The sequence below is a fragment of the Scyliorhinus torazame genome, chromosome 4 (assembly GCF_047496885.1).
Source record: "Scyliorhinus torazame isolate Kashiwa2021f chromosome 4, sScyTor2.1, whole genome shotgun sequence".
Lineage (NCBI taxonomy): Eukaryota > Metazoa > Chordata > Chondrichthyes > Carcharhiniformes > Scyliorhinidae > Scyliorhinus > Scyliorhinus torazame.
This window is the reverse complement of record NC_092710.1, coordinates 70,068,335-70,086,776: the sequence shown is the minus strand read 5'-3', so window position 1 is coordinate 70,086,776 and position 18,442 is coordinate 70,068,335. Positions and strand designations below refer to the sequence as shown.

Below are 18,442 nucleotides of genomic sequence, written 5' to 3'. Positions count from 1 at the left end.
GATAAATAACAATTAGAATGCGCCCTATGTCATATCGACTATATTCCTCGATATACAATTGCATCTTTTCAGACATCCTTCAGGTTCTGGATTTAGTACACTGGGCTAAATCGCTGTCTTTTAAAGCAGACCAAGGCAGGCCAGCAGCACGGTTCGATTTCCGTACCAGTCCCCCCCGAACAGGCGCCGGATTGTGACGACTAGGGGCTTTTCACAGTAACTTCATTGAAGCCTACTTGTGACAATAAGCGATTTTCATTTCATTTTCAGTGTGTTGTTATTTTGATCCCATATTTCTCTAAAACCATTTCTACACATTTCCGCAAACACATCTGCCAGTTGGTCCACACTAGATCTTAGTGCACAACCAAGGAGTCTGTCAGGACTCGTTGCTTTCCGATGGTTCACTTTCAAGAAGGCCAATCTGACTTCGGTAGCTCCGACGCTAGGTATGTGTGTGTCCGAGGCTTCTGGGGTATTTGAAAATGGTTTGATGGTTTTCTGCAAGAAACGAGCATAGAATGCTTTGAATTCTTCGGGGAGGGATGCGTTACTGCTGGATATTCTACTTGTTTTTTCTTTGGAGCCCGTTATGTAGTTTAAGCCTTGCCACAACCGAGGAGAATCGTGTCTTGAGCATGTGGCTCTAGTTTAGTCTACTACCTCTTGTCTTCCCTGATGGCTTTGTTGTGATAGTACCTGGACTTTTTGTATAGGTCAGGGTTACTTGGCTTGAACGCCTCAGACCTGGTCTTCAATCCGGAGTGATTCTCTCGATTAAACCATTGTTTCTGGTTGGGGAACGTAGGTACTACCTTTGGCATGCAATCTTCTGCACATTCGCAATTGAAGTCTGTGTCGGTGGTAACATACTAGTTTAGGTTGGTCACTGAATTCTTGAATATGGACCCGTCCACTGACTCCACGCAGTTGCGTAGGAGCTATTTTGTTGCCTCGCACCAGCATTGCACGACTTTTCTGACCAGCAGCTCCCACTTAAGTTTCAGTGCAGGAATTCATGGTTATGGTGACAAAGGAGGAAAGTTTATTTGGTGAGTATCAGATCAACCATGGTCTTATTAAATGGTGGAGCAGGCTCGAAGGGCTGAATGTCTTACTCGTGTTGCCATTTGTTTTTTTCTTGTCGGAAAAAACAATCGTCATGTCAGAAGAGACGCAAGCCAGCAGACAGATGTTTAAGATACTTGAGGTAATGAATGTTTTCCCTCAAAACAACATATACGGAGCTCGAATGCATCGTCTCAAAGGGTGATAGAAGCAGCTTCAATCATAACACTCAAAACAGAATATAGTAATTACTGGAGTTGCAAATATTATGGCATGAATATTAGGAAAGTTGAGATGCTTGAGAGTAATTGGGTTATTATTGCAAAGAGTGACGAAATGCAGGAATGTTTGGATTTCCTGTAACCACGTAGAATCAATTCATGATGTTACTATCGTCCTGAGATGCAGTCTGATTTTAAGATGCAGAAAAGCTTAATTTATCTATTCGAGATAATTTATTCATGGGTATATATATGAATGCATGTGGCATACCGTATTAGATTAGTCTGATATTTGGAGTTACGCTGTTGCTTTGCGGTGGCAATTTATGAAGTTTCAACATATTTAGAAGCTGCATCAGTTTGATGGACTTTAAAGGTTCAGGGCGATGCATTAGTTTGAGTTTCTGTATTCCTTGGTGTATTAGTTTGATGAGATTCATTAGGCTCCTATTCTGTATCACCTTGCCTGCTAATATCAACAAATAATTCATAGATGTTTATTGCTTTATTGTAAGATTTCTTCCTGTTTATCCTCGGTCTTTTCCCTTATTTCGCGTTCTTTTATTTTTGTCGTTACATTTTTGATTCATGGACAATTAATGGACAATGTCTTTGGTAGATTGGCCTGTGCTTTTAGTTCAAGTAGAGGATTTCAGCAACACGAGAGAGAACTGTGCTAATCTGTACTGGTTAATGCTGGAGTTGTGGACTGACAGGAACCCATGAAAGAGATTGACTGGAACTCGGTTTGAATGATTTGGCTGGCGACCAATGGATTGACCTAAAAGCCCGTGCTCAGCCCAGTAACAGGTTTTGATTGCATCTGATCACACTGGAATGTTTTTCAGAGCTCAAAGGGTTGAGCTTGGTTTCAGCTTTGGGATTGCGAGGCCCAGGAAGGGACCTGCTATCCTCTCCACTCCGTCTTTCTCCATAAAGACCGTGTTTCTGAACTGGCAGAGAGCCTGCATGAATCGATATACTGCGACAGCCCAGAGCGGACCCACTCTCTCTCATGGAAGAGGGAGGCCTGAATGCGAACATCGAGCACAAGGCCGAGTTTGATGAGAAATAAAGTGTCTCTTCAGAAAGCCAGCTGCCTGTAAATACTGCTGTTTAAAAAAGTTACGAGAATGAACGAATCTACAAAGAAGGCCTTTATCAGCTGCAAACCAGAGCCTTGAATCAACAAGCTGCTGTGAAGAAAGTGTGCTAAAGAACCATTATCTGGAGTCAAGACCCTTATAGTTTGACCTACATATCCATATCGCTTTTCCCCGTTTCCACCCTTTGAATTTGTCTTTCTTCTGTGTGCGCTTGGTGTGTGTGATAGCTAAAGTGGAGAGTCGGTATTAGCTTGCCATTACCCAGTTGAGCTGCATTTTTCATGGTAGTCTTTGCTGTCAAATTAACATTAATTGAGTTTAAACTTAAAAACCTGGTGACTGCAATTATTGCACCCCCATGAGCCAAAGGCATCGGGTATTTTTCTAAGACTATTTGGTTAATTATAGTTACTCAGGAGTATGTGGGGTCGGAATGGACCATGCACTAGCCCAGGGTGTCGTAATATTATCTATGTTATTGTTACTTGATGTGAGCTCGGCGTCACTAGCTGGGCGAGAAGTTGTTGCCGATTTCGAACTGCCCTTAACCTGAATGGCTTGTTCGGCCAACGCTGTGGACCTTGAATACTTCCCTAAAGGATATTTGGGAAGCAGACATGTTTTCACAAGAATAGATAATGGTGTGTTCAGGCTTAGATTTTTAATTCCAGATTTCCATTGGATTCAAGTTTCACCAGCTGTCGTGTGAAGGTTCAGAACACTGGCCCGTGGACTCTGGGTCTCTGAGGTATTAGCCCAGTGGCAATACCACACCCCCGCCGCCTCCCCTGGATGACGGAAGACGCATGTCCCTTTCCGACGCACTCGCTTGGAGGGACAATTTTTATAACGCAGTTCAATTATGTGGTTGAGCATTTAACAGAGGATAATTCCACTGCATAATTGTTTCACTGAATGGCAGCAAAACACAGTCATATAACAAAGTTCAGTGGAGCAGCTCTGCGAGCGGATCCCAAAATTTGAGAAGGTAATTACTAAGAAATGAAACAGAGCAAACAACAGCAGAAAATTAATGTGAGGATTAAGAATAGGATTAATGCTACTTGAGGAGCATAATTTCTGGGACAACAGTTCTCCGTCTTCATCTGCTTTATAATGTGGTCAGCTACATGGTGGATTTCCAATTCTATCGAACGAGGACCTTACTCAGTTGACAACATCTCGTAAAAATGCTGCACAATGATGAACTCACACCTCGGTGATTACATTTACTGTTGCTTATCATGATTATTGCACAATATTCTGAGCTATGTGCAGTTTTAATATCCCAACTTGCAATCTTCCGATAACTCGATATCATTGTTTTCTCCTACATGTAATTAATCTCCGTCTTGGCTGATTGCAGTCTTCTCAAGGGACGGTTTCTTCATGCTTTAAATAAGTGCATGATTCTGTCTATTTACGTGGTGTCAATTGAAGGTTTATCATTCATCTGTATTATCTGGGATTCGCATTTCGCGTGTGAGATGTCAAATAATCGAACTAAAGATCTTGAATGCATTTTATGCTATAGAAAAGATTTATTATCCACTCCTGGCAGGTTTTGGTGTACCTGGTCAGTCATTGTATACATCTATAACATGAATGAATAGTTAGACAATTTTTATCGATTTTGTTTGCATCCCTGTTATCCAATGAACTACGTTTTTTCTTGCAGCTCTTTTAATGCAGCAAGGACACATTTTTTTTAACATGTTGCTGACTGGGAATATGTAGGTAAATTGCAACACAAAACTGTTAACTGCAAAATGGATCTCAGGCGTTGTTAATCAGAAGCTGATTCACATTGATGTATCAGAGCGGTTAAGTCAGTGCGGAATCAAACGTCTTCTGCAGTTTTGTATTAATTATTTCACTGGAACTTCCGTGTTTAATCCATAATACAGTTTGGGCTTAATTACTATTTAAGTCTGCTTTTCGTCAATTTGCTTTTCTTTGTATAAGTCGCTCTTCATCACAGAATTAAGAGCATTACATATGTTGTTACCAGCTTTGGATATTTTGGTGTTTGAAAAGCATAAAATGTGGCATCAATTGAAGCAAACGACTTGGTTTTCGTTTCAACAACACAGTTAAACTATTGTATTTGTGTCCTACCAGATACATAAATGTACTTTTTTTCCCCTCTTCGCTACAGCGAATTTTGTCACGATTTTGATCTTCTCTCGGGGAAACTGTGGTCTCTCCAAATGTGTCACCCGCTACCTAGTGGCTATGGCAGTGGCAGATCTACTGGTCGTTATACTCGATCTGATATTAAGACATATTCCAGTTGTCTATTGGCTACAATTTATGAATCTGTGGCATGTTCCCCTGTGTAATATTCAAGCCGTCCTCCGGTATTCTGTCACAGACTGCTCGGTTTGGTTCACACTTTCTTTCACCATTGGTCGATTTGTGGCGATTTGCTGTCAGAAATTCAAAATGAAATATTGCACTGGGAAAACGTCGGCTGTCGTACTTGGAACATTGACTGTGCTGTTCTCTTTAAAGAACATATTTTGGTACTTTTTGTATACGAGCAAATATCTGCTCATAAATTACCCTTGGTTTTGTTTCATACCAACTAGTTCACTTTTCTCACAAACATAAGAAACACAACTCCCTTCCAGAGCATCTGAAACTCGTTGTATACTCATGATATTGTAGTAATATAATACCAGAAATTTAAAGTGGTTGCAGATAATCCATCAGCAATGCTTTGACAGAGCCAGCTCCATGTGGGACCGTGTAATTAACAAAATGGATCCAAACTGAACCTTAACTCAGGCAAATAGATCCAACTGACATGGCCAAGGCTTTGGGGGGGGAAAAGGAGAGATAAACATTGTATTTAGTTACAGTATTTCACCACATTGGATTCCGTGAACTGTGGAAACATTGTCCCGGAACATGTGGAGATTTGTTATACGTTTATCCTCTGGTGCAATGGGGCAGCTCCGAGCACCGAAATCGAAACAATCGACACTGACGTTTTCTTCATTTGTGCCGTCCTGTTTTCTAAAGGGCTTATCAGGGGCTACAGGTGTCCTTTAGTGCCTCAAATGCACCCTCCCAGCAAGAGGAATAATTGGATGAATCAAATATCTCAGCATAATCATGAGGCAGAGAGGATATTGTGATATATCTTTCGAAAGGCCGTAGTTGTCCGATTTTTAAAAGTATAATCGAATGGAGATTGGGGTAGTTTTAGTTTGTTGTCAATGCAAGTTGCCTTCTCAGTCTTCATTTATGCAGCTGAATGTTTAATTAGTTGCAGGACGCTGTTTTCTCACAAGGATTAATAATGACTGGAGTTTATCTATGTGACAAAACTGCACTGTTTTCATTAATAGAGATGAAATGTAAGGTAATATCAATAGCATGGATGTGTTGCCTGCATTAAAAGTTCATAATACATGCTTGTTCGAATCTGCTGCTTTTAATATTACTATCAGCAAAATAAAATTCGCCATTAATATGCCAAAAATATACTTTACATCAATAGGTCTCTATTTGTGCAAAACCCGGACCTTTGCCATTTCCTGCAGCATACAAGAACATTCAGGCATTTAATCGCCTTTCGGCGACAACTGTTTCTGAGCTATTTCTAGCTTCTTGAGCTTGAGTTCACGATTTACCATCTGTATCACTGAGCAGCACAAAGGAGTGGAGGAGGTTTCTGAACGGCAGTTGTTTTGAAGTGTCTAGCTCCCCAAGTACAGAGAGTTTACGGGCAGATATTCACCCTCCAGGGACGTTTAATATCGAAACATGTTGGGGCAGGGAATTTCACATGTACAGAAAAGCGTGGCTGGCACTAGGTGCCCGATGGAATGCCATACTCGGTGTCTCGACAGCGGCGTCGATGTGTTTTACTCCACATATACAATAAAAGCCTATGGAATATCATTACAGGGCATGACCAAGTTCTCCAGTTTCTCCGTGATGCTCTGTCTCTGCTAGGGAGAATGATCGAAGGCGGAATTCACTTCAGCATTATAAAAAGGAAAACATGCTGAGGGAGTGAGGGGAAGTAAGACGTGTTGCCAGAAGCACCACCGTCGGCTGCCCGCCCTACCCGCAGTGCTGGCTGGCGGGGGGAAGAGCGTGCTTGCCAAACCAGCGGGGAAATACGGGTGGACAACCAGGGGATTGGGCAATGGGGCTGGGGTGATCCCACCAGGACAGGGGTTTCCAGTCACGGATCACCATTGCTGCGGTTTTCAAGGCAGTCATCTTGATGGACACATACTGACCGCCGACTGTGGCCAGTCTTTGCCCAGTGTGACTCCCGCCGTTTGCATGACCCAACCTCACTACCCTCGCAACCCAGACCACATTCCACCCCAATAACTGCCCCCACCCACCCACACACACATCTGGGCGCCAACCTGTCGAACAGGCCATCATGCGGCCCACCCAAGCGGGACATTCTCAATCACCCCTACAGGCGGTCGACGGACAGGAGCCGCAGAGCTCATTGCAGCTATGGGTACGGCCAGCAACTGATACCCCTACTAGCAGGGACGGGTGCCGGGGCCCCGCTGTGCTGGGCACAATGTAGACTGTAGGCTAGTGGTGGGCGCGGTGATGGTTGACGAGGGGCTGAGGTTGACATACGGGTGCAGGGGCTGCATTGCAGGCCGGGGCTACAATGTAGCCCACTGGACCTGGTTGGACATGGGGGATACTCAACATGCTAACATGCCTGCCTTTCATTCCCAGGAATTTAATTGCACCAGGAATGGTGGCCTCTGACATCCCGCCGCTGCCATGTTGGACGTACTGTTCTGTACGAACAGGATCTGGTCAGGAAGGACCCTGCAATGATAAAAAAAGGAGACAGGAGCTTGCACATGAGGAACAAGCGCCATCCGGTCATTATGAGAGCCAACGGCCCAACTGGGCGAGGAACAGGATGGAAGGAGGTCCCTCATCAAGACTCATGTGTCCTGACACTGCCTGTTATTTGATGACCTGCCGGAGGGGGCATGCTGTCGAAAACTCCTGTTCAGCAGTGGAATCATATGGCATTTCTGACTAATATGTCACACCTGGAACAGCAAGGATATGGGCGTGAATACCCACTCCCAGTCAAGGAGACGGTTGTTCCAGCCACTAAGTGAGGGCCTGTATAGGATCTCACAGATCTAGCTGCACAGGCGCATATGCAGCATTGAGGAGGCCCCACATTTCCGATGGGTACAATACATCAACTTCAATTTGTAATGCGCCCACCAGGATGCCAAAGCAGCAGGATCCGCTGCCATTGCCGGGATTCCCCACATCCACGGGGTGATCACCTGGATGCATGCACCCCTTACGAGCGCCGCGGGTAACTGACCAGCCTGCAATAGATGCAGTGCCACTGGATGAACTTACAACGGGTGTGTGATCACGAACTGCACATCATGCACGTGGTATTGAAAAGAGACTTTGGTTCTGTCTTCACAAATGAAGAATTGAATACATACTCTGGTTCTGTCTTCACAAATGGTGACAAAAATCAGATCCCAGAAATGTTGGAGAATGAAATTTTTATCAGAGTGAAGAACTGACAGAGATCAACATTAGTAGAGCAATGGTGCTGGGAAAGTTGATGGGATTGAAGGCGGATAAATCCCCAGGGCCTGAGAAACTGCATCCCAGAGTGCTGAAGGAAGTAGCTGTGGAAATATTTGTTCGTCTTATTCCGGGATTCTATAGACTCTCAAACTGTGCATATTGGAGGGTAGCTCGCGTCACTCCGATATTCAAAAAGGGAGGTAGGGAGAACGCAGGAAATTATAGGCCAGGAAGCCAAACATCGGTAGTGGGGAAATACATTATCTTGCTTGAATCCATTATCAAGAACTTTATAGCGGATAATATCGAAAGCAGTGGCAGGATCCTTCTGAGTCAGCGTGGCTATGTGAATGGAAAATCATGCTTGACAATTCTGTTCGAATTTTTTATAGAGGTAACTAGTAAAGTTGACAAACGGGGGCCCATCTAGCTGGTATATTTGGACATTGAGAAGATGTTTGTCAAAGACCCGCATACGAGATAATTGTGCAAAATTAAAGTGCATGGGATTGGGGGAAATGTATTGAGGTGGATAGAAAACTGGTTGGCAGCGAGGAAACAATGAGTATGGATTAATGGGCCCTTTTCAAATTGGCAGGCAGTAACTAGTGGGGTCCCGCAGGGATCGGTGCTGGGACCCCCGCTATTCACAATATATATTAATCATTTGGATGAGGGAACAAAATGGAACATCTCAAAGTTTGCAGATAATGCCAAATTCGGTGGGAGGGTGAATTATGACGAGGATGCAGGAACCTACAGCAAGATCTGGACAGGTTGGGCAAGTGGGCAAATCATTGGCAGCTGCAGTATAATTTGGATTAGTGTGAGGTTATTCACTTTGGAACCAGAAACAGGAAGGCAGATTACTATCTGAATGGCTTTAAATTGTGAGAGGGGAGTCTGCAGCAGGACCTGGGTGTCCTTGTGCACCATTCGCTGAAGGTAAGCATGCAGGTGCAGCAGGCGATAAAGAAGGCTCATCGTAGGTTGGCCTTCATTGCGAGAGATTTCGAGTATAGAAGAAGGGATGTGTTGCTGTAATTGTATAGGGCCTTGGTGAGGCCATACTTACAGTATTGTGTGCAGTTTAGGTCTCCTTCTCTGAGGAAGGATGTTCTTGCTCTCGAAGGAGTTGAGCAAATGTTTGCCAGAATGATTCCAGGGATGGTGGGTCGGTCATATGAGGAGAGAATACCTACGTTGGGGTTCAGAAGAATAAGGGGGGATCTCATGGAGACTTATAAAATTCTAACAGGACAAGACAGGGTAGATGCAGGGAAGATGTTACCAATGATGGGTGTGTCCAGATCCAGATGTCACAGTCTGAGGATTCAGGGTAAACCATTTCGGACAGAGAGAAGGAGGCACCTCTTCACACGAAGAGTGATGAGTCTGTGGAATTCATTTGCACAGGAAGTAGTTGACGCTAAAACTTTGAATGTATTCAAGAAGCGGCTGGATATTGCACTTCGGCAGAATGGGATCGAAGGAGATGAGGAGAAAGCAGGATTAGGCTATTGAGTTGGTTGATCAGCCATGATCGTGATGATTTGGTGGAGCCGGCTCGAAGGAACAAAAGGCCTCCTCCTGCTCCTACGTTCTATGTATCTGTGTATGTAGGTCTGTACCCAGTACCCAGGCCACGTGCACGATCCTTTGATCTTGGCACACCTACGATGTGCGCCCCCGGGTGAGGGGTTTGCTCTTGGCCGATAGGAGTTCCAACACAGGCCCTGATGATGACGCTATCTAAAGACCAACGTGGAGACTCGGTACGACGACGAGCATGCAGCTACCTTAGCCGTGATCGAGGGTGCATCAGCGTTCTAAAGTTGAAGTTCAGCCGCCTGGACCCCTCTGGAGGAGCCCATCCATACACCGTTAGCAGGGCCTCCCACACTGTGGTGGTCTGGTGAAATCTCCACAATATCACACAGCAGAGGGCCGATGTGTTGGAGGAGGGTGATGAACGCCATGCCTCGTTCGACGATGAGGTTGCAGGGAGAGCAGGATGGTTAGGATATGGGTCCCGGGTAGGCATAGGAGTCTGCACAATGTGTGCGCCAGAGCCAGTGAGCAAGGGTCACTACTATCGCCTCCAGGTTCACTGACCAGGGGGCCTAGCCAACAGCCCGAACATCCCACCCCACACATGGCTTACCACTCGACCTGTGAGCAAAGTTACGGGGTGCGGGCCCAGGCGTGACAGTAAAGAAGTCTGGTCCATGAGATGGAGGATGATGATGAACTGCTCCACGATCAGCTCTGGTGCCCTGTATCGTTCAACAATGTCTGACTGCTACCACGGTAGCACTGTCCAGATGGTTGATCACCGCATGCGAGCTGGCAAATCCAGCACCCAGTCCCAGTGAATTGTTGGCATGAGAACAAAGAACAAAGAGAATTACAGCACAGAAACAAGCCGTTTGGTCCTACCAGCCTGCACCGATCCAGATCCTTTATCTAAACCTGTCGCCTATTTTCCAAGGATCTACTTCCCTCTGTCCCCCGCCCGTTCATATACCTGTATAGATGCATCTTGAATGATGCTATCGTGCCCGTCTCTACCACCTCCGCTGGCAAAGCGTTCCAGGCACCCACCACCCTCCGCGTAAAAAACTTTCCTCGCACATTTCCCTTAAACTTTCCCCCTCTCACCTTGAAATTGTGACTCCTTGTAATCAACCCCACGCTTTGCAAAAGCTTGTTGCTATCCACCCTGTCCGTACCTCTCATAATTTTGTAGACCTCAATCTGGTTCCCCCCCCCCCCCCCCCCCCCGCCCCCACCCCCCCTCACCCTCCGTATTTCCAACGAAAACGATCCGAATCTACTCAAACTTTCTTCATAGCTAGCACCCTCCATACCAGGCAACATCCTGGTGAACATCCTCTGCACCCTCTCTAAAGCATCCACATCCTTTTGGTAATGCGGCGACCAGAGCTGCGCGCAGTATTCCAAATGTGGCCGAACCAAAGTATTTTACAACTGTAACATGACCTGCCGACTCTTGTACTCAATACTCCGTCCGATGAAGGCAAGCATGCTGTATGCCTTCTTCACCACTCTATCGACCTGCGTTGCCACCTTCAGGGTACAATGGACGTGAAATCCCAAATATCTCTGTACATCAATTTTCCACAGGACTCTTCCATTGACCGTATCGTCCGCTCTTGAATTAGATCTTCCAAAATTCTTCACCTCGCATTTGCCTGGATTGAACTCCATCTGCCATTTCTCTGCCCGACTCGCCAATCTATCTATATTTTGCTGTATTCTCTGACAGTCCTCCTCGCTATCTGCAACTCCACCAGTCTTAGTATCATCTGCACACTTGCTAATCAGACCACTTATACCTTGGTCCAGATCATTTATGTATATCACAAACAACAGTGGTCCGAGCACGGATCCCTGTGGAACAGCAACATTCACTTTTCTCCATTTTGAGACACTCCCATCCACCACTACTCTCTGTCTCCTGTTGCCCATCCAGTTCTTTATCCATCTAGCTAGTACACCCTGAACCCAATACGACTTCACGTTTTCCATTAACCTGCCATGGTAAACTTTATCAAACGCCTGACTGAAGTCCATGTATATGACATCTACAGCCCTTCCCTCATCAATTAACTTTGTCACTTACTCAAAGAATTCTATTAGGTTTGTAAGACATGACCTCCCCTGCACAAACCATGCTGCCTATCGCTGACAAGTTTATTTTCTTCCAAATGTGAATAGATCCTATCCCTCAGTATATTCTTCAACAGTTTGCCTACACTGACGTCAAGCTCACAAGTCTATAATTCCCTGGATTATCCCTGCTACCCTTCTTAAACAAAGGGACAACATTAGCAATTCTTCAGTCCTCCGGGTCCTCACCCGTGCTCAAGGATGCTGCAAATATATTTGTTAAGGCCCCAGCTATTTCGTCCGTCGTTTCCCACAGTAACCTGGGATAGATCCCATCCGAACCTGGGGAGTTGTGCACCTTAATGCCTTTTAGAAGACCCAAAACCTACCCCTTCCTTACCCCGACTTGACCTAGAGTATTTAAACATCCATCCCTAGCGTCAACATCCGTCATGTCTCTCTCCTTGGTGAATACCGATGCAATGTAATCATCAAGAATCTCACCCATTGCCTCTGACCCGACGCATAAATTCCCTCTTTTGTCTTTCAGTGGGCCTATCCTTTCTCTAGTTACCCTCTTGCTCCTCATGTACGAATAAAAGGCTGTGGGATTTTCCTTAACACTGTTAGCCAAAGATATTTCATGACCCCTTTTAGCCCTCTTTATTGCGTGTTTGAGATTTGTCCTACTTTCCCGATATTCCTCCAAAGCTTCATAAGTTTTAAGTTGCCTAGATCTTATGTATTCTTTCTTTTTCATTTCAGCCAGTCTCACAATTCCACCCGTCATCCATGGTTCCCCAATCTTGCCATTTCTATCCCTCATTTTCTCAGGGGCATGTCTGTCCTGGACTCTAATCAATCTTTCCTTAAAAGACTCCCACATTTCAAATGTGGATTTACCCTTAAACAGCTGCTCCCAATTCACATTCCCTAGCTCCTGCCGAATTTTGTTAGAGTTGGCCTTTCCCCAATTTAGCAATCTTCCTTTAGGAACGCTCTTGTCTTTGTCCATGGGTATTCTAATACTTACGGAATTTTGATTACTATTCCGAAAGTAATCACCGACTGAAACTTCAACCACCTGGCTGGGATCATTCCCCAATACCAGGTCCAGTATGTTCCCCTTCCCGAGCTGGACTATTTACATACTGCTCTAAAAAACTCTTCTGGATGTTCCTGACAAATTCTGCTCCATCTACGCCTCCAACGCTACATGAGGCCCATTCAATGTTGGGAAAGTTAAAATCTCCCATCTCCTACATTTTTCTATAATCTGTCTACATATTTGTACCTCTACACCACGCTCGCTTTTGGGAGGCCTATAGTCAAGTCCCAACAATGTTACTGCACTATACCTATTTCTTAGCTCTACCCATTTTGCCTCAGTGCTCGAATCTTCTATCGTGCCCTCCTTAATCACAGCTGTGATATCATCTCCGACCAATAATGCAACTCCTCCACCCCTTTTACCTCCTTCTCTATCCCTCCTGAATCATCTATACCCTGGGATATTTAGTTTCCAGTCTTGCCCTTCCCTCAACCAAGTCTCAGTAATACCAATAATATCATATTCCCAGGTACTAATCCAAGTCCTACATTCATCTGCCTTACCTGCTACACTTCTCGCCTTAAAACAAATGCACCTCAGACTACCTTTGCGTTCATCATCTCTTCCCGATCTACTCTTCCCCTTAGTCACATTGAGTTTATAATCTAGTCATTTACTGACTTTAGTTGCTGCCTCTCGACTGACCTCTAACTTCCTAATCTGGTTCCCATCGCCCTGCCACATTAGTTTAAAACCTCCCCAACAGTGTTGGCAAAAGCACCCCCAAGGACATTGGTTCCAGTCCTGCCCAGGTATAGGCCATCCGATTTGTAATGGTCCCGCCGACCCCAGAACCGGTTCCAATTTCCTAAAAAATCTGATCCCCTCCCTCCCGCACTCTCTCTAGCCACGTTTTCAATCTGACTATTCTTGAATTTCTCCTCTGACTGTCTCGTGGCACTGGAAGCAATCCTGAGATTACTATCTTTGAGGTCCTTCTTTTTAACTTATCTCCTAACTCCCTGAATTCTGATTTAGGTCATCATCCCGTTTTTTTTAACCTATATCGTTGGTTCCTCTATGCACCACGACAACCGGCTGTTCACTCTCCCCCTTCAGTATGTCCTGCAGCCGATCTGAGACATCCCTGACCCGTGCACCCGGGAGGGGTCAGACCATTCGGGAGTCTCATTTTCGACCACAGAAACGCCAGTCTACTCCCCTTCCGGTTGAATCCCCTATGACTATAGCCCTGCCAGTCTTTTTCCCACCCTCCTGTGCAGCAGAGCCAGCCATGGTGCCATGAGCCTGGCTACTACTGCCTACCCCTGGTGAGTCATCTCCCCCAACAGTATCCAAAACGGTATACCTGATTTGGAGGGAGATGACTGCAGGGGACACCTGCACTGCCTTCCTGTTCTTTCTCTGATTTTTGGTCACCCATTTCCTGTCTCCCTCACCAATCCTAATCTGCGGTGTGACCAATACACTTAACGTGCTATCCACGACCTCCTCAGCATCGCGGATGCTCGAAAGTGAGTCCATCCGCAGCTCCAGAGCCGTCATGCCGTGTTACAGGAGCTGCAGCTGGACACATTTCCCACCCATGAAGGAGTCAGGGGAATCGGCCGCATCGCTGAGCTCCCACATTGAGCACGAGGAGCATAACACGGGTCTGGGATCGCCTGCCATTTTTACACTTTACCTTAACTGATTACAACTATAATATCAAATAATGAATAAGTGAGAGGAATAAAAATTTTACTTCCCAATCACAATACTTAACAACACACGAAGAGTTAAATTTCTCCCAGCTACTGCTATTTGGAGCAATTTCCTTACCAGCCAATCAGGTCACTGCTTTGCTGAGATGTCACTCTTCAAGGAAGGTTTTTAAAGATTTAAAGAGGTAAACCTACCTTCCCGACAGACCCCTGGCCAATGCTCCTGACGAAAATCTGAAGGCCGCTTCTCCGGCAGCTGTGTCCCCACCGCTCTTCTCACGCTCTTTTTCTCTGTGTGTCCGCCACTCTCGTAGCGCCCTTTCAATGTGCCCCCTCCGCTCTTCTCGTGCTCTTTTACTCTGTCTCCCCGCCGCTCTCCAGGCGCTCTTTCACTGTGTCCCCGCCGCTCTCCTCGCGCTCTTTCACTGTGTCCCGGCCGCTCTCCATGCGCTCTTTTATGCTGTGTCCCCGCCGCTCTCTTCGCTCTTTCACTGTGTCCCCGCCACTCACCTCGCGTTCTTGTATCCTGTGTCCCCACCGCTTTCCTCGCGCTCCTTTATCCTGTGTCCCTGCCGCTCTCCTCGCGTTCTTTCATTGTGTCCCCGCCGCTCTCCTCGCGCTATTTCAGAAGGTGGAGCTGGGGACGTGGTGCGGAGAGGGTGCTGTTGGGGTTGTGAGGGATGGGGAGGGACAGGTATCTGGGCGAAGTGCGGTGTCTTACCTGAAGACCCCTGCCCATGCCAACTTCCAACGTCCACTCCTTCCCCCACCCCAGCGCCCCCTCTGCAGGCAGCCCAGCCAATGCCTTTCACCATTCTGAAAGGGCACCGAGGGAGGTTGGAACGTTTGTGCACAGGTATTTCTTTTGAAAATAACGGGTGAAAATCAAAGTAACGGTTTGTGCCCTCGCCCCTGACGCTGTCCTGTGTGCTGCACGCGTGCCAACTTAACTGGTGTCTACCTTTCTGGCCACTCGGGCCCTGAGGCTACGTCTACGTAATTACCCAGGTGATACATTATGGATGGAGGCTTTCTGCTGCGATTCCTGTCCTGTGACCGGACTCCCCTTTGGCAGCCGTCCTCTGGAGCGACTGGGGCCACAAGGTCCCAGCAGTCACTCAGGTGTCCCAGGTTGCGTGGTGCCACCCTGTCCTGTCCGCTTCCCACTTGAGGCACCAGAAACAGGAAGACCATTAAATAGTCTGTCCCATTTTCCGTCCCGCCCACTGTAAATTCCGCGGCGGGCGGGAAAACTCGCCCCTTAATGGCTTTGGGCCCTATTGCCAGACCTACTGGGGATGTGAGAGGAGAGGCAGCCAGTCATCAGTTCACAGTGGGAAGTACCACGTCAGCCACCCAGTCGTCACGAAATAACCAGCTGCACCAATGGTGAGTTTAATCTCAATCAGTTTAAAGCCATTTCTGTCGTCAGATCTTCTTTCCTCAAATCCCTGGTTCAGCACAGGGCTAAATACCTGTTTTTTTAAAGCAGACCAAGGCAGGCCGGCAGCACGGTTCACTTCCCGTACCAGCCTCCCCAAACAGGCGCCGGAATGTGGCGACTAGGGGATTTTCACAGTAACGTCATTTGAAGCCTACTTGTGACAATAAGCGCGTTTGATTTCAATTGATTTCAGTTTGGTTTTGTCGAGAGATTAGACTGGAGGAGCTACATCAATACAATCACTATTCATCTGAGTACTCTGCAGTGCGCAGCTAGTTCCTGACCCCTCAAAATATGTCTGTTAACTGCACGACAGAAGTCTTCAAGTTCGTGTTAGGATATTGATGGACGACCTTTAGTCTGCCCTGAGTCTCCCTTATTAATCCCCGTCCGGCTGCTTGCTTTGATCTAAAGTCTTCTGGTTAGCTGCTCCGATGTTCCTTTGTGATTTGGGATTTCTGATAAACAACAGATTTTAGGCACAGCTAGAACTCCCCAGTTGGGCTGGGCTAAGACGTCCACGTTAGGTTCCATGGCAGAACCTGTGAATTCCATTGAAATAATGGACAAGCAGACAATCGGTGGATGTGGAATTTTCAGCCTTCTACTATCGTGGCGTATGGTTGGTGAGGCCAGTTAGATGCGTTCAGGAAAGAAGGCGGGTCTTCTGGGGAGTTCCATTTTTTGTTCGGTTCTGTGAATGAAGCCAGCGGGTAAAGAGCGTGAAGACTCTCTCAGTTCTTCTTTCTCTAGCTGCCAGACTTTTCGAAGAGGCTGTCTGGCTGAATCTGTGAAGCTTCTATTGTTTAAAGGGAGCACAGACAATCAACAGAACTGCGAAAGAGATCTTGAATGTAAAAGTGCAAGCCGTTTCCCCAAAGGTCATTAATCTTCGAACTGTTGATGTCAGGGGCAGGGAAGAGCTCAAAACTGAAACTTAAACTAAGAATAACGTACAGCCAGAATAACGTACAACCAGAATTCCAGGTAAAGTTCAGATAAAGGAAATAAAACCCGAGTTTACTCAGGCAGGCTGAAAGAATCGCACAGGGAGGTGGAATCTCCATTTAGTGGTAGAAGAACAGAGGTCTACTGATCTAAGCGCCCTGTGTACTGCACCATCTGGTGGCCCGAGTCGAGGACAGCACTGATCTCAACACGAAAGAGAAAATGCTGGAAAATCTCAGCACGTCTGGCAGCATCTGTCGGGACAGAAAAAACTAACGTTTCGAGTCAGATGACTCTTTGTCAAAACTGATCACAACACCTTGGATCTTCCTCCATCTGGTGGCCGAAAAGCGGAATCGCGCCGACCTGGAATTATTCAGGTGAAACGCCACCGGGTGTTCGAAGGACGGGCTGGAGCCAACCTGAACCTCTTGAGTAACTGTATTTTCCAGAGGCTGCAACCACAGCACTGAAGACTCATCACAAACCGACACTTCAATCCCCGTTTTTCTTATCCCCTCCAACCCTTAGCTGTTGTCTGTCTTGTGTGTGTCTGGGTAGAGGACGGGACAGGGTTTTGAGATGAGGTAGACTGATAGACGATTGTTCTGTTACCGCTTTATACATATTCACCGTTTCCTCTTTTTATTATTGCACAATCTGTTAAAGTTTAAATTATAAATCTGGTGGCTGTAACTCATTTGAGAAGTCACTGGTTAAAGACCTTCGGAAAACGCAATTTATTGGTTAATTCACTTCTGTTGGGACTCGGTGGTCTGTGGGGTTGGACTTGACTGTGCACTCGCCCAGGGTGCCGTAAGATATGGTAGACCACTCGTCACTTCTTTGGATTTGTTCAGCTGCAAGAACACTCAATAAACTCGACATCACCCAAGCCAAATGCACCTATGATCCATGCTCTGCACTACAAGTACATTGTGAATACGATGTGTACCATATTAAAAGAAAGTTCGTCAAGGCTTCTTCGACATACTGTGCAGAATTTAGGAAAGGACAGTAGGGCCACAAATCAATACTATCTACCCCACTTACTGTGCTGTAAAACCTCAAACAGTCGAAATCCAAAGGTAGATTGGGGGGGGGGGGGGGGTCAGGCACACATACAATTACAGCACCAGGAACAAGTCCTGAAAATAACCTAAACATATCTCGAGGAATAGAAAACGGGGTCTGGGGCAGGTGTAATCTGGGCTTCATAACCCCGATGTGACCACAATTGGAACTAATATGGGGCAGCACGATGTCACAGAGCCACGGATTCAGATTCAATTCCGACCAAGGGTGACAGTGTGTCGTGTTTGCATACTGTCGCCGTATCTGCGGGGGTTTCCTCAAGGTGCTCTGGTTTCCTTACACCATCCATAAATGTGGCGGTGAGGTGGATTGACTATGCTAAAATTGTCCCTTAGTGTCCAATCATGTGCAAGTTGGGTGGGGTTACCGGGATGGGGCGGCGAGTGCGACTGGGTAGGATCCTCTTTAAGAGGGTGGGCAGCATGGTTGCACAGAGGGTAGCACTGTTGCTTCACAGTTCCATGCTACCAGGTTCGATTCCCGGCTTTGGTCCCTGTCTGTGTGGAGTCTGCATGTTCTCCTCGTGTCTGCGTGGGGTTTCTCTGGGTGCTCCGGATTCCTCCCACAGGTCCCGCAAAACGGGC

At 46.4% G+C, this 18,442-nt stretch overlaps 1 pseudogene; it reads left to right on the top strand.

The window, feature by feature from the left end:
* The first annotated feature begins 1,162 nt into the window (after positions 1-1,162).
* Positions 1,163-18,442, top strand: part of LOC140411393 (paxillin-like) — a 34,139-nt pseudogene continuing 16,859 nt past the window's right edge.